The sequence below is a fragment of the Calonectris borealis genome, chromosome 19, assembly GCF_964195595.1.
Source record: "Calonectris borealis chromosome 19, bCalBor7.hap1.2, whole genome shotgun sequence".
In the NCBI taxonomy this organism is placed as follows: domain Eukaryota; kingdom Metazoa; phylum Chordata; class Aves; order Procellariiformes; family Procellariidae; genus Calonectris; species Calonectris borealis.
The window spans coordinates 12086587-12100682 of NC_134330.1; the positions used below are offsets into that span (position 1 = coordinate 12086587).

Consider the following 14096-nt stretch of genomic DNA (forward strand, 5'->3'; position numbering starts at 1 on the left):
AATGCATAAACGTGGGCGCAAAGTGAAGGGGGGGAACAGTGGTGTTGGGTCAAAACTCGTGGGGTGATACTAATTTTCTTTTTACGTCCACCAGCAGGCAACCGATTTTGCTAAAAAGAGGAGAAACCCGGCACAGAGGAAAAAGAAAGGTCCTCACATCACTTCTTCCATCAGGCTGACACCTCTTCATCTTGGGGAATTTAACATCTGGTACATAATTCAGAGAACATGTGGTTATTTTCCAGGCTTATTAATAGCTCAAACCCTAAGACTTAAAATGAAAATCAGCAGCTGCTCCAGACTTCACCTCTCAGAGAGGTAGGTGAGAGCAGGTACAACGGCTGGCTGGGGGTCAGGGCGTTCAGTCACTCCAACGCTCCTCATTACAAGCCGTAAAGGACACAGCTTGGACTGCATCTATGATGCTGAGACATCTGGATTTCCAGATTTTCCTCAATCCTTTTTTTCCTTTCACATCTCATTTTTCTTTCCAGTGAAGGCACATTTCGTGGGTGGAGGCAGAGGAGAGAGGAGAGGATCACAGATATGAGAGTGGGCTGGAAGAGTGCAGACAGGAGGGGAGGGAGATAGTGCATCATCGTCCCTTTCATACAGAAAGCACTTCCATTCATAGGGCGCTCAGTAACACCCAAGATGACTAGCATGGCTTACAGGCGCTTTGATGTAAGGATTTTTTTCTTAATGCGTATGTTGCCCTGTAAGTTGGAGAACAGGTTGCACTTGGCACCTGGAGTAGTGAGAGGCTTGTTTGTAGCTTGGGCTGCTCTGCTCCTGGTGGGGATGCAAGTACACCACCATGGGCATACCTCTCCACTCAGTAATAAATGCCTTAAATGCTCTCTGACAATATTTGCAGGTTGCATTCAGGCTGGGCGATAGCCTTGGTAATGGTGAGGCTGTGGTTGAGGCGAACACGTGTGTACGCGGCTGTTCCCGAAACACAACCTGCAGCTCCTATGTCATATCAGGCAATGGTAAAGGCAAAGCCCCCCAGCCCTTGCCGTCTCCAGCCCATCTAAGCATCAATGACAATATAGGGTCATGCAAATGATCTTCTCATTCTCTTGATCTTCTCAAGCAGAGCCTGAAGTTCAGCTTGATCCAATCCCAAATTCATGTGTGGCTTTAAGCCAATGAAAAAAAAAGCAAGCCTGACAAACGATGGTGACTAATGCAAAACACTTCATTTTCTGGCACTTAATAAAGGCCAAGAACAGTTGACAGAGGCTAGGTCACCAGCAGCACTGGTCACTGCAGGGAGGAGGTGGCTGTGATGCTCTGTTCAGCTCGGAGCCCCACTAGTTTCAGACACTCGAGTGAGAGGCAGGTGACCCACGCCTGAGAGCTCAGTCAGCCAGATTCGGAACAGCAAAGTGCATGGCCTAAACATCAGGCTATCAGAAATCAGGAGCTGGTCTAGTTCCAGTTATAAGAAATGCTTAAAAACTCACTAGGACAGAGAGTAGAGCTCATACATCTTGTCCTACCAGGAAAAAAAAAAGGCAGTAGCTTGTTATTTCTTCATGTCTATCAAATACCCAATTATTTATACAGTGCGAAGCAGCAGCAGGAGAACTTAAGGGAAATCCACCTAAAGACATGATACAAGCTTGGAGGCAACTCCACCAGGAGGCAAAGGTCCTTGGCTTCTTTCAAACTGAGTAGCGAGATGCCTTCAGCCAACGCATCCCACCTTCTGACTCATTGCTGGATCAAAGACTGGCATGCCTCCCTGACCCTAGAGTCTGCAAATCACAGTCTTTATGTGGTCAAGAAACACAAGACATCTACTATGTCCCCTGGGGCAAGGGGGTCATAGACAGGACACACACTGCAGCCTGAAGCTGGGCTGGGTTTGTGGCCAATTCAGGTATCTCCAAAAGACCTTGCTGGCTTGTTTGGTCCCAGCCCAGAGATGTGGATTACTCAGCTCTCCACTCTACCCCCTGGAGAACTTCCCATGCCAACTAAAATGGTCTGCTGCAAAAAAAAATGATCAAGTAAACCATTCCTCTAATTCCGAATTCACCAAATTAAAAAACTGCTTCAGTTGATCCAAAACTATGCTTTCAGACCAAAACCAGAAGCTACCATTTTGGCAGAGGAAAAGAGCTGTCAGCTTCATCATAACATGACTGACATTTTCTTTTTTTCCTCCCTGTAGCTGCCTTTTTCATCCCCAGCCAGCTGAAAGTTCACTCATTTTTGCTTTCATAGGCAGCACTTCATATTTTTCTTGTCCACCAGGCCATGCTTATCTGGCCACATGGATCTGCAACAATCATTTCTTATTCCTTTCTCTGTACCTGGGCAGATCCTGTAAGCCTTTCTGGAAGAACTTTGACAAAAATATTATTTCTCTATAAATCCAGACATCGTGGGATTCTTGCACAGGATCTTCCATTCCAGCTGTTCCTTTTTTTGCCTTCATATACTGGTCTCCAAACCTGCAGGGCAGCAGTTTTGGGGTCACTGGACACAACTGAGTTTATTAGCATAAATACGGAGCCACAGGATATTAGGGAAGGAGTGTGCTGAGTACTCAAAAGCTCTTGGAAATTTAGAAAGCATCTAATTATGACTGTTACCCAACAAGGACTTTGCACATTGTTCGCAGTCTTTAGAAAAAGCAACTGGCAACGTCAGAAAAATTATAAATCGAGGATTTGGAGTAAACGACCTCCTGTTCTTATTGTGCATTTGCCATGTAATGAAAGAAAAACAGGAAAGAGTCTTGCCAAGGTATGGGGAGGGAAAAAAACAACAACAAAAATGAAAGGGATTTTGTTGGCAGAACTTGCGAATTTTTACTGCTCCCTTTCACCCAACTTCCGTAACATAATTGCTGTGTGCTACAGCTAATTCACCAGAGATGCTTCTGCCGTGAAGGTGGAATCACCTTGTGCAGAGAAAGTGGCTCCTGTCCTCAAAGACACAACGAGGAGCGCAGGCAGCAGTGAGGGTACCAAAGAGAAATAGATTTTAGGACAAAATCTGGCATGGCTGGATCTAAGCTAAGCTTCAGTAGGTATTTATAAAGATGGCTAGGCTTGATCCCAGCATTGAAAAACATGGTGGGACTGGGGTTCAGATGTCGAATACCAAAAACCTTGTCACCTGTCCTGGCATCTTAAATAGCGCTCCTCCGAAAGTTGCTCTGTGCCATGGTGGGAGTAAGCTGGTGCGTGGTACAGCATGAAGCAATTGGTGTTCCTGTTGAAATCAGTTGCAAAGCAGAGAGAACTGTCCTGGGCTGGTAGATCCATGCATACTGCTTTGCCCTGGCTCAAGAAAGCAAATGTGAGGATTTATAAAAACAACAATGCACTTGCTTAACCTCAGCATGTGCTCATGTGCCATTGGTTTAAGTTACTTCACTTGAAGTTGCATGTTTTTCTAAATCAGGACTTCGCTAGCAGCTCTTGAGTTCTGTAAAACAACTTTTTCTATGCTGATGTTGTTTTTCAGTAGCACTTTGAGACATTACTTATCAAAAGGTGCTTCATTTCCGCAACCTGTATATGTTAAATAAATACTCCATAAAGCATGGGATGTATATTATAGTCAAATGTGCTTTCTAACATTCTAGGCTTTTTGGTAAAAAAAAACATGTTTTGTTTTTAAACTCTGAAGTTTTACCTCATGCAATATCACTGTGCAAAAATTTTCATTTGATTATACATCTTATTAACTGTGCTCTTGTGTGTTCTCCCCCTCTCTCTTCTGTTCTACTTATTTATTTTGAAATAAAACCCAGTCTTCTCTCACACAGCACTGCAATTTCTATCAAAATTTTTCTGCAAGATGTTAGCAAAACATATTTAAGGCTGTCCCTGACAACCATACTCATTTTCCTTCAAACATTTCAATTATTACTTAATTTAGGCCCGCTTGAATAGTCCTGCCCCCTCTAATACGACCATTGCCACAGCAATGCAGCAGTGTCTTCAAAATGAAAGGGCTTTTTAATTGTCCGTAGAAGCGTTGATGTTAATACTGTGACTTCATTCGATATGGTGGATTCTACCTCTAAATAGTTTTACCTGGCTTAGACAGGTAGGAAAATAATAGGGTTTGCTTTGGGTCAAAATGGTATACAGGGGTGGTGCAAAGGGCCTCCCCATGGCCCCGTCCTCTGCTGGCCAGTGGCTGAAGAGACACTATAAGCAATCTCCAACTGGAATTGCTGCATTTTGAAAAGCGGAAACCAGCTACACTTGTTGCTGAGTTATCAGTACCACCCAAAGCAGGCAGGAGTGTAGAGCACAGTTCAGAGCGGTGGCCTTCAATATTTTGCTGCTGCTGGAAGTCAAAGCACGGGGATACCCATTTGGGTGGGGATATCGATACAGCTCAGATTGTTTTGGAAAGAGGCTGGCTGGTGGGGCTCTGTGATGCCAGGACACGCACTGGGTAGACTACGTCTAGCATATCTCACTTGAGGCATGACCTTTAAAATAACTTTTGGGTGTAATAAATAACTATTGGAGCTAAAATCATTGACTCTAGAAGCAGAAAAGCAACTCTCAGTTTGGCTCAGAGATGCCTAGGACCTATTCAAGACATAAGCATTGCTCATACGACCTTAAAAATGGAAAGTAAATTAAAAATGAAAAAGCTGCTTGAAAAGAAATTAAAACAAGCGGTTAAAAGAGTAAAATAACTGTTTTAAAACTGTGTATTACAAGCCTGGAATAAACATACACTGCCAAACCAACCAGAGTTAAAAGGAAAAAAAGTTTGTGCAGCTACACAGCGGAGTAGAAGAGTTTAAAGGCATTTCTCAAAAAGCACAAATCATGTTCAAGAGAGGCAATAGATCCCTGAACATGACAAATTGCATGCAGAAGAACAATATGGCGTGCCAGAAAGGGTTTTGAGCAGCAACTTGCTAGAGGCATAAGAGGTAACAATAAAACCCCTTTAGAAACATTAGGGGAAGGAAGTTTGCCAGGGAGGTGGTGAGGCTGATAGATGATCACCGAATAAAAAGCATACTCAGGAGAGACAGGTCATAGCAGAAAGGTTAAGGGAATTGTTTGCATTGTTTTTCATTATGAAGGAGATGGGAAAAGAAGGCAGGAAACAAAGATAAACAATCTGTTTTCATAATGAAAGCAACTTTCTATTGCAATCCCAGAGAGACCTGTAAAATAGATCTACTCATTTACTAAGAAATTATCTGGGGACTGGAGGTGTGTGAGGAGTGAGACGACAACATTTATTAATGAAACAAAATTAACCAGGATAATCAAAACCAGAATTGGTTGCAACAGTTGCAAAAAAATCTCACAAAACCCGATGTCTGAAGAATAAAGTAAGAGCTGAAGTTCAATGCCAATCAGTGCAAAATAATGCACATGAGAAAAATAGCCTGCAGTCCCCCTACCAAACGGTACCTCCTCTGAACTAGCCGTTACCATTCAGGAACGAGTTACGGGGAGTAATACGGGTAGTTCTTTGAAAACATCCACCCCAAGTTCAGCATAGCCATGGGTAAATGTAATGTGAGAGATTTCTGGCAAAGAAATAGAGAACAAAATTGAAATTATGCTGTTGTCTGAATCCATTGTGATTTCTGCTCGGTGCGTTCGAGAAAGGAGATAACAGACTGTGAGAGGAAGGAAGTGAGCTTGGACAGAGACAGAGAGCAGCTTCTGCACGAAAATAGACTAACACATTAGGGCCCTTCAGCCTGGCGAAGAGGTGGTTGAAAGGGATGTAGGAGACACCTATTTAAGCAGAGTTTTATTATACCCTCAACATCACGGAGAAAGTGAGTAGAGAACAAATACTTGCTGTTTCTCACAGCACCAGACCTAAGAGGTATCCAATGAAATTACCAAGAGAAGATTTAAAAAAAAAGCCAAAGGAAGTATTTTTGCAAATAGTGCACAATTATGTTGTAGGATTTTTCCCGGAAGATGTCATGGTGCTCAAAAGGAGAAATAGGTCCAAGGAGGAATAAAATAATGCACTGAAACAGAGACAGACACAGCCTTCAGCTCAGGAAGTTTCCATGAGTAATTGAGAGAAGTTGGGAAGTGGTAAGAGAAGGTATATGCCGCACTTGCCCTCTTCCAGGATATTAGGTGAGAGGGGAATTTGTCCTCACTATTCACAGAGGCTATGTCAAGGCATGGAGCTCCCATGCCATTGCCCTGAGTCTATGTGGCTTTTTTTCTGCTGACAGAGAAGAAAATGTTTCCTCCTGTAGCTGCTGGACACCGAGAGCTGGAAGACGTTCTCCATTAGACTGCAGCAATTTTATGTGGATCACATTTTTGACATAAAGTGTTCAACTAATGGTCAAGAAAAAGCCTAGTGAACCATCAAATGCGACCCTATGCTTTGCACAAGGCAGGTTCTTTTCATAATTCACACTATTAAACTCAGCTAATCTGTTCTTTAAAATCCTCTATGGTTTACATCACAGCACTCTTCTCCACCCCTGCTTGGGGACATAACGCAGGATCAGGGGGATACCAGCATGTGCCTCCAGCTTTCTACTTCCTTCACAGCTTCCTGTCGCACACCCTGCCGTTATTTTTATAAGCAAACCCTATTTTCTTTGAGGTTTTTTCCTAGCAGCACATGGGACCACATGAATGGGATACTGTTGTGGTTTAACCCGGCAGGCAGCCAAACACCACACAGCTGCTTGCTCACCCCCTCCCCCCAGTGGGATGGAGGGGAGAATCAGAAAAAAAAGTAAAGTTTGTGGATTGAGATAAAGACAGTTTAATAGAACAGAAAAGGAAGGGGGGGAAATAATTAATAATAATAATAGTAATAGTAATAGTAATAGTAATAGTAATAGTAATAATAATAGTAGTAATAATAATGATGATGATGATGATAGAATATACAAAACGAGTGATGTACAATGCAATTGCTCACTCAGCAATTGCAGCCCAGCCCATCCCCAAGCAGTGATCCCTACTTCCTGGACCACACCTCCTAGTTTATATACCGAGCATGACATCATATGGTATGGTATACGCCATTGGCCAGTTGGGTCAGCTGTCCTGGCTATGCTCCCTGCCAGTTTCTTGTGCACCTGGCAGACCATGGGAAGCCGAAAAGTCCTTGACCAGTGTCAGCACTACTTAGCAACAACTAAACCATCAGCGTGTTATCAACGTTCTTCTCATACTAAATCCAAAACACAGCACTGTGCCAGTTAATAGGAAGAAAATTAACCTAGCCAAAACCAGGACAGATACCTACTGGGGATAGTTTGTATGACAAAGATAGGGCCATAGGCAATGTTGTGTTTCTTTACAAAAAGCCAACTGCAAAGCTCTGTTCTCTGAAATATGATTTGATTTCAATTCAAAACCAAGTATTTCTGGAAAAGCCCAGAGCAACCTCCCCAGCCTTCCCCTCTCCTTCCATTCCTGTACCTTCTGACAGCAGCACCCATGAATCACTACACTATCTGCTTCCCTCTCCTAAAAATCCAAACCATCAATCAAAAGAAATCAAATGTGGCTTTTGGAAATCCAAGTATTCCTCATGTCAGCCAGGCCAAGCCAGAGGTGTACCAGCACTCAAGAAGATGACCATGGGTCCTATGCCAACGTGACGGCAGACTGGAGCACATGGAGACCCCCATGGCTGCTCCCAAGGTCCCAGGCACTCCTATGCCATCTTATTCATGGATATGCATGGACACATAGCAGCTCCTCTTGTGGCATCCTACCTGGGATGTTCTCGTCTGGACACTCATCATAGGATTGCCAAGGCTTGTCCACACCAGTGGTTTTGACAATTTGTAGCTGACCCTGGACCACCCTCGAGCAGTTCATGAGGTCCATCTCTGACCCAGAACAACGTCTGCTGGGTTTTTAATAGCTGACATGGGGCAAAAGTAGGGCCAGTATTACCAAAGGGATCAGCAGGACTGTTCAAGGTTTCTTGGTGCCTCTGGCTGGTCTCAGCCTGTATAAAGCTGTAACTGTTTTCTCAAGCATTAAACGAGACCCGAGGTGGAGCCCCTGTTGTCTTTTGTGCCACAATTGATATAAGCCCATATCATTTCATCATAAAACCTCTTGTTGAAGCCACACAGTTCAGCTAGGTTGTAAAGAGCAGTGACAGTATTTCCACAGATCCATCTTCTTCTTGTACCCCACAGAAAGCCTGTATCTCTCATAAATGACATTTCAGAAGGGAATAAAATATTTATCAAACTTCCTGATGACAGCACTGTACGATTTCGTTTCTTCAATCAGCAGGTCACAGGACAAAATTACACCTTCAGTCCATGGTCCAATCTGATGGAGAACAGAATCCATCTACACTTTCGGCTGGCTTTTCATGGGTGAGGATTATCTAAAAGTCCTGAATCTTCTTTCCCACTCCATACAGTCATCAGAAACTCAGAAAGAAGATGGCCTGGGCTCCCTCGGGTGGGAGCAGTGGGTCTCCTGGCTGTGTCTTACACCCCAGCCCGGGGTGCTGTGCCGAGGGTGGAGCGTGTGTCCCCCCGCTGCGCGGGGTCCTGCCCCATCAGCTTTTTCTCTATATTTTTCTCTGAGGCCAGTATCAGTTAGGATTAATCCTACTGGTGTTATTAGCATTACAACAGACCTTGGATCTGCAGCTTTTGTTCCAGAATATGGGTTTTTGCATGCAAGCTCATTGAAAGGAACTAATAAAAATAACACAGGTTTCATGGACTGCGTGCGTAATGCCAAGGGGCAATGCCACCCTAATAGAAGCTTCTTGGCACCGTCACAACTCACATGTTACAGCATATTAACATGTATAATACTCATATGTTATAACAACATCATCTCCATCACCAACCCGTTGGCCACAGCAGAACTTCTGCCCTTCCCAGGAGCCACCAACCAGCAACTGATCCCCCCCTGTGCTGACACGCTCCTGCTTTCTCCTCCGGGCACGGCTGCAGGTCTGGAGTCGTTCTGTGGCGCCAGCGGTGTTGCACATCATTATGAACAGCACACATCCATGAGGCAGCCAGACTCAGTATCTCCTCCACGAGAACACCTATCCTGTAGCACAGCAGCTTTCTCGTTCTTAAACCTTTACCAGGTTCATAGGCTGTTTCGCCACAGTGTATTTATGAGGGAGCAAAAAGAAAAATACATTTAAAATAGGTTCCCATTTCATTTACAGGTCTGTGTATGCCAGACCGTTCCTGTCTTGACTCTTGCAATAGAGCCTCCAAGAGAAACCTTTGCAAAATCACGCGGGGGCAGCCCGCCAGCTTCCAGTAAAGCATCTGCAGCTCCTAAGGGCTTATTAATCCGCTTTGAAACAGTGCCTCAGGCTCCCAAAGCACTTGGGCAGTTCTCAAACTGGAGTCAGTGCTTTGGTTAGAGCCAGAAGTCATTCAGAGTAATTCAGTTCCTGAGCAGACCAGGTTGCAGCACAGAAGGATTTAAAGGGTGAAACCTATATCAAACTGGGCAACATCTGTACATGACTTTCTTGAAAACCTGCTTTCAAGGATCCCCAGGGCTTCTGATACAATTTGGCTTAACTTTATTTAAAGATTAGCCTCTAGCAGACAATTGATTTTTGGCAGTCTCTGGGTGGTCATGGAAAACAAGGTTTACATTGTCTGTGCAGCCTCTTACCTCCTTCCATTAAAATGTAGGTTTTAAATAATACACTGAAAGTAGTTTATGTTCAAAGGGGAAAAGCGCATCCTGAAGGAAGAAAAAAAGAGAAAAAAATCAAACAAGAAAATATCACACCAGATGGTGGATTAGGCTGCTCTGAAAGGCTACCTGAATCCAGCTAAACCATCCAGATGATCAGCAAAGATGATCAGACGATCAGCATGATCCACATCTGGATCACGCCGAGTCCTCTGGACGTGACCGCTCTCATCCTTCTAGACGGATGTGTCACACTAATGTTTGCATCTCAAACATTTCGCTTAATAACTGTGCAATTTCATTCACATGATACGTTTTTACGATTTAAGACCCTGAAGAATTTTATGACTGTTTTTAATTTATCATACTAATTCAAACTGTAATACCCTGCCAGAGATGTAGAATGGGGTTGACATATGTCCCTTGCTCTGAATAGAAGAATATATTAGACTCTAGCAGCTAGAAAGAATAAATTTAGGTTTTATCTCAGTCAGATCCATTTTGGTCCCTTCCTGCGCCAGATATCCTGCTATTTTTCTTTTGTTTGAAGGTGGCTGGTGAAGAAAAAGCAAAAATGAGAGCTATGCCTTTTGTGTTTGTGCTCTTTCCAGTGTACGGAGTAAAGGAAGTGGGAAAGGTTATTACCTACAATAAAAAAAGAATTATTTTTCTGCTTGTTCTTCAGAAATTCAGGTCTCGCTTGTACTAGGAAAATCTCAGATGGTTGGAGTCTGACAAGCAAAGCAAGACAGAGCAAATTGCCTTGTGGGACTTTTGTGAAGCTCTGGTCTTTGTGCCCACTTGGGACTGGTCTCTTTTGGTGTTATCAAGTACCTGCGGGGAAGGAAGGAGCTCTGGGATTACAGAAAACTTGTTGTGCGGATAATTTTTGCAGGATGTTGGTGACTGTCCACCAAATTTGCTGAGGGCTGGCTGCTCGATCAAGGTTCAAATTCACCCTTTCCACCAGCAACAACCTCCGTGGCCATCTCAGCCCTCCGGCGCATCTGCCCAGATAGGGAGAGACAAGCTTGATACTGCTCCGCATTCATAAGTGAAGAAAAGAAAAAGAAAAGGAAAAAAGAGGACTTTTCATCACCACAAAGCTGCAAAGAGGAGTCCAAACTCAATTTTCTCAATTTAGAAAAGAAAACCTTATGCAGGTCACCTTTAATTTGAGTGATGCCAGGTGAGCGATTCTCTGCCTGCGTCTGCCTGCCAATCCCTCTAATTCCTTTTGTCATCATGGTTCAAGAGCGTTATTGAAACACAGAACGCAGAGCTTAATTACAGAGGACAAAGCCCTGAATTACACTAACTGCTGATCTCAAAAATGGCTTCCCCCCCGCCCTCTTTTTAATCTCAATGTTCATAGAATTAGAACAGACACGCCAGCCCTCCCCCGCCGCAGAGCACTGCTCGCCTCAAAGTTCAGATATCCACCAGGAGAGAAATCCAGGCTTGGGCATCAGAAGTGGCTCAGGGTGGAAGTCGTAGCTGACATTTAAACTCCATCCTCCCGGCGGGTTCAGCTCCTCGACGCTGCCCGTCCGTTTTCGGTGGGGTCCCACCCCGGCGAGGCTTCTCCGGGTCTCCAGGCTGCACGCTCGGTGGTGCTGGAGATGCAAAGGGCTGGGCCCGGGAAATATCAATCTGTGCCAGGACGTGTTCCCTGATAGTCAGCAAAACTTTTCAGCCCTTCATTTCATTCTATTATTTCTGCTGATGGCACTATAAATAATTACTCCCCACCCTCCGTATGCTTGCGAGGCTTTGCTGAACCGAGATGTACATTTTGTTCATCTTTCCTCTCCCCGCCTGTATTTGTCGGTGCTTTTCAAAACCTGCTCTGGGTTTTCCAGCTCCGCAGGGTGGAGGAAACAGGTTTTGGGGACTTCACCCAAGAAGAGTTTGCCTGCAGCCCCACTCAGACCACAGGAACGGGTTTTTTAACTTTCAGGCACTTTCAGGTTTCCTTGCCAGGTCATTTGCTCTCCCGCTGCAAGCTGGAAACAAGGGCGCTTTTATCCCGCATCTCGGGCACAAGGGCCAAGCTCCTTCCTAATGTCACTGAAAGTCACAAACAGTTAAATCGCTACCAAAGAGAGAGGAGCCACTGATGAAAGCAACCAGGAAAACCGATAAATGCAAAACCCCAGGGCACACAACATTTCTTTTCCTCTGCAGTCCCGCACCCCTATGAATTAACTGCGGAGCCTGTGCTGCAGATTTCAACTCTGCCCTGGCATCTTTGTTTTTGCTTGCAGGCGCCGTGCCTCCTCCTCTCTAAGTTTAATTCCTTCGACTGCTCAAGTCGAAACATCTTGCTGCCCACAAACCACCTGATCCCTCCAGGTGCTCTTGCTCAGCTGCTCATTCACAGATCCACGGCTCCACTTCCCTTGCTCACTTGCAAGTTTCCCGTCCCATCGCTTTCTTACTTACGGCAAATGCCGTCGGTGAGAAAAAAGCCCATTTCCCCGACCCTGCCGGGCAGCCCCGCAGTCCTGGGCGCCTTGGGCCGTGCTGAGTTCACAGCATTCCCTACACAAGCCCTGCGAAATGACGCCAAGGCAGAGTTTTTGCCGGTGGATTAACAGAAGGATTTTTTTGCTGTGCTAACATCTCAACATGCCATACATAAACAGCTTGTCTCCTGATTTACTGGGAGCGGTGGCCACCATCTAGCACTTCTCAAGGAGATTAGTAGCTGCTTTTTCAACCCTATTTCAAGCCTTGAAGAGATCTGCTATTTGTCAAAGGTGTTATTAACCTTAGCTAGGCACCAGGATAAATGTTTTCCTGGCAGAGCCTCTGTTCCCCTCTGGGGATCCATGCAGGAGGGAGGCTCCTCAGGACCCGCGTTCACCTGGGACCTGGCTGCAAAGAGGAAAACGGGCTCTCGTTAAGGTCAGGGCATCCCGACCATGCACCGACCCGAGACGGCGATGGAAGAACGGCAATACATAATTTAAAGAAATAGCCGTGTGGCGTAGAAATACAAATGAAGAGATCACTCAGTTAGGAGCAGAGGGGGAGAGAAAAATCGATCGGTGAATGGGATAGTTAGCAGTTAAATGTTCTCCGTGCACAATGTTCCGGCTGAAGGGCAATTTATAAGCCCAGCTGAAGCTGCCATGGGTTATACTGCTGAAGAGATGAGACCCCAGTGCGAATACAACGCCGTCTTTCCTAATAACCCCGGGATTCAGTCCGTGAGGCTCTTAAGAAATGCTCTGCATTGAGAGTGCAATGCGCATGAAAGGATATGGCAAAACTCTCTTAACCTGGTGCACTTACAAGGGGAGGCAGAGGGGAGAGGAGCCGCGAGCGGAGCTGGCGGGGGCGATCGGCGGCGAGAGAGAGCGCGACAGGGACCAACTTCTCCAGTGATTTATGAAACAGGCATCCCAACTTATCTTCTGCTGAACGGCAGCTCGTTGATTTAAGGAGCGAGGAAAAAAAAGCCCACAACTCTAGGTCATGCACTTAGTTATTTAAAAGGGAGGGAGAGGGGAGGGAAGAGAGCGGCGGTGGCAGGATGGGGACCCCCTCGTCCCCAGGTGCGCTGCGGGAGGATGCCTCCTGCCACCGTCCCCATGCAAGGCGGCGAGCCAGGAGCAACCCCTTACGACTTTCTCTCCGGCAAAAGAAAAGACATTAAAAAAAAAAAAAAAAAAAAAGGGGGATGCTTCCAGCTGACAGCGAGGAGAGGGGGAGAAGCCATGCAAGCAGCCCCGTCCCTCCGCGCGTACCTACTGCCGCCGGTCCCAGGTGAGCGGCTCCCCCCATCCATGCCACGGTGCCGGCGAGCCCCGAGATGTCCTGAAGAAGCGAGAGTGACTGCCGCGACTTGGGAAGACAGAATATAGTACAAGCTTTAATTAAAAGAGTCTGAAGGCTCTCTCCTGCTCGCTCGCCCTTTTTTTGCAGTACCGGATCGGATTTAAAGGGCTAGAACCCCAATTTGGCATTGCTGCCCCCCCAGGAGCGATTGTCTCCTGCCCTGGCCTGCCAGCTCCAGCAGCCTCTCGCCGCCCGTCGGGGGCATCCTGGCAGCCGAGCAAGTCCGTACTAAGCAGCAACAGTGGTTACTCGGTGGCAGGAGCAACAAATTGTAAATCAGTGCTCCGGAGAGCAGGCGCGGCGGGTGGCGAGCGGGGATGCTCTTGGCAGCGGGGTGGGCGAGGGGAGCCTGAGCACTCCTGTGGGTGCAGGGAGGAAAGTTTGTGCTCTACCAATGCTCCGGTGAGTCGGGAGGAGGGTCGTGTCCCCTCTGTCCTGGTGCTGCCACCGCTCTGCCACGGTGCCCAAAGGCATTGCCCTCCCGTCGCCAGCCCAAGCGCTGGGTGCAGGGGGGCTGCGGGGAAGGGTTGCGTCACCCCAGCTCGGCTCTGCAAGATGGGGTCCTTGGCCTTCTCCTGCCCGTGGCCGGCGAGC

At 46.2% G+C, this 14096-nt stretch overlaps 1 protein-coding gene across 1 annotated transcript in view; it reads right to left on the reverse strand.

Moving 5' to 3' along the window:
- CALN1 (calneuron 1) overlaps positions 1-13552 on the reverse strand; it is a 151433-nt gene extending 137881 nt beyond the window's left edge. Inside the window, exon 1 of the mRNA XM_075169144.1 lies at positions 13412-13552. The gene's annotated coding sequence lies outside the window, so the exon portion shown is untranslated. The remainder of the gene's footprint in view (positions 1-13411) is intronic.
- Between the last annotated feature and the right edge of the window lie 544 nt (positions 13553-14096).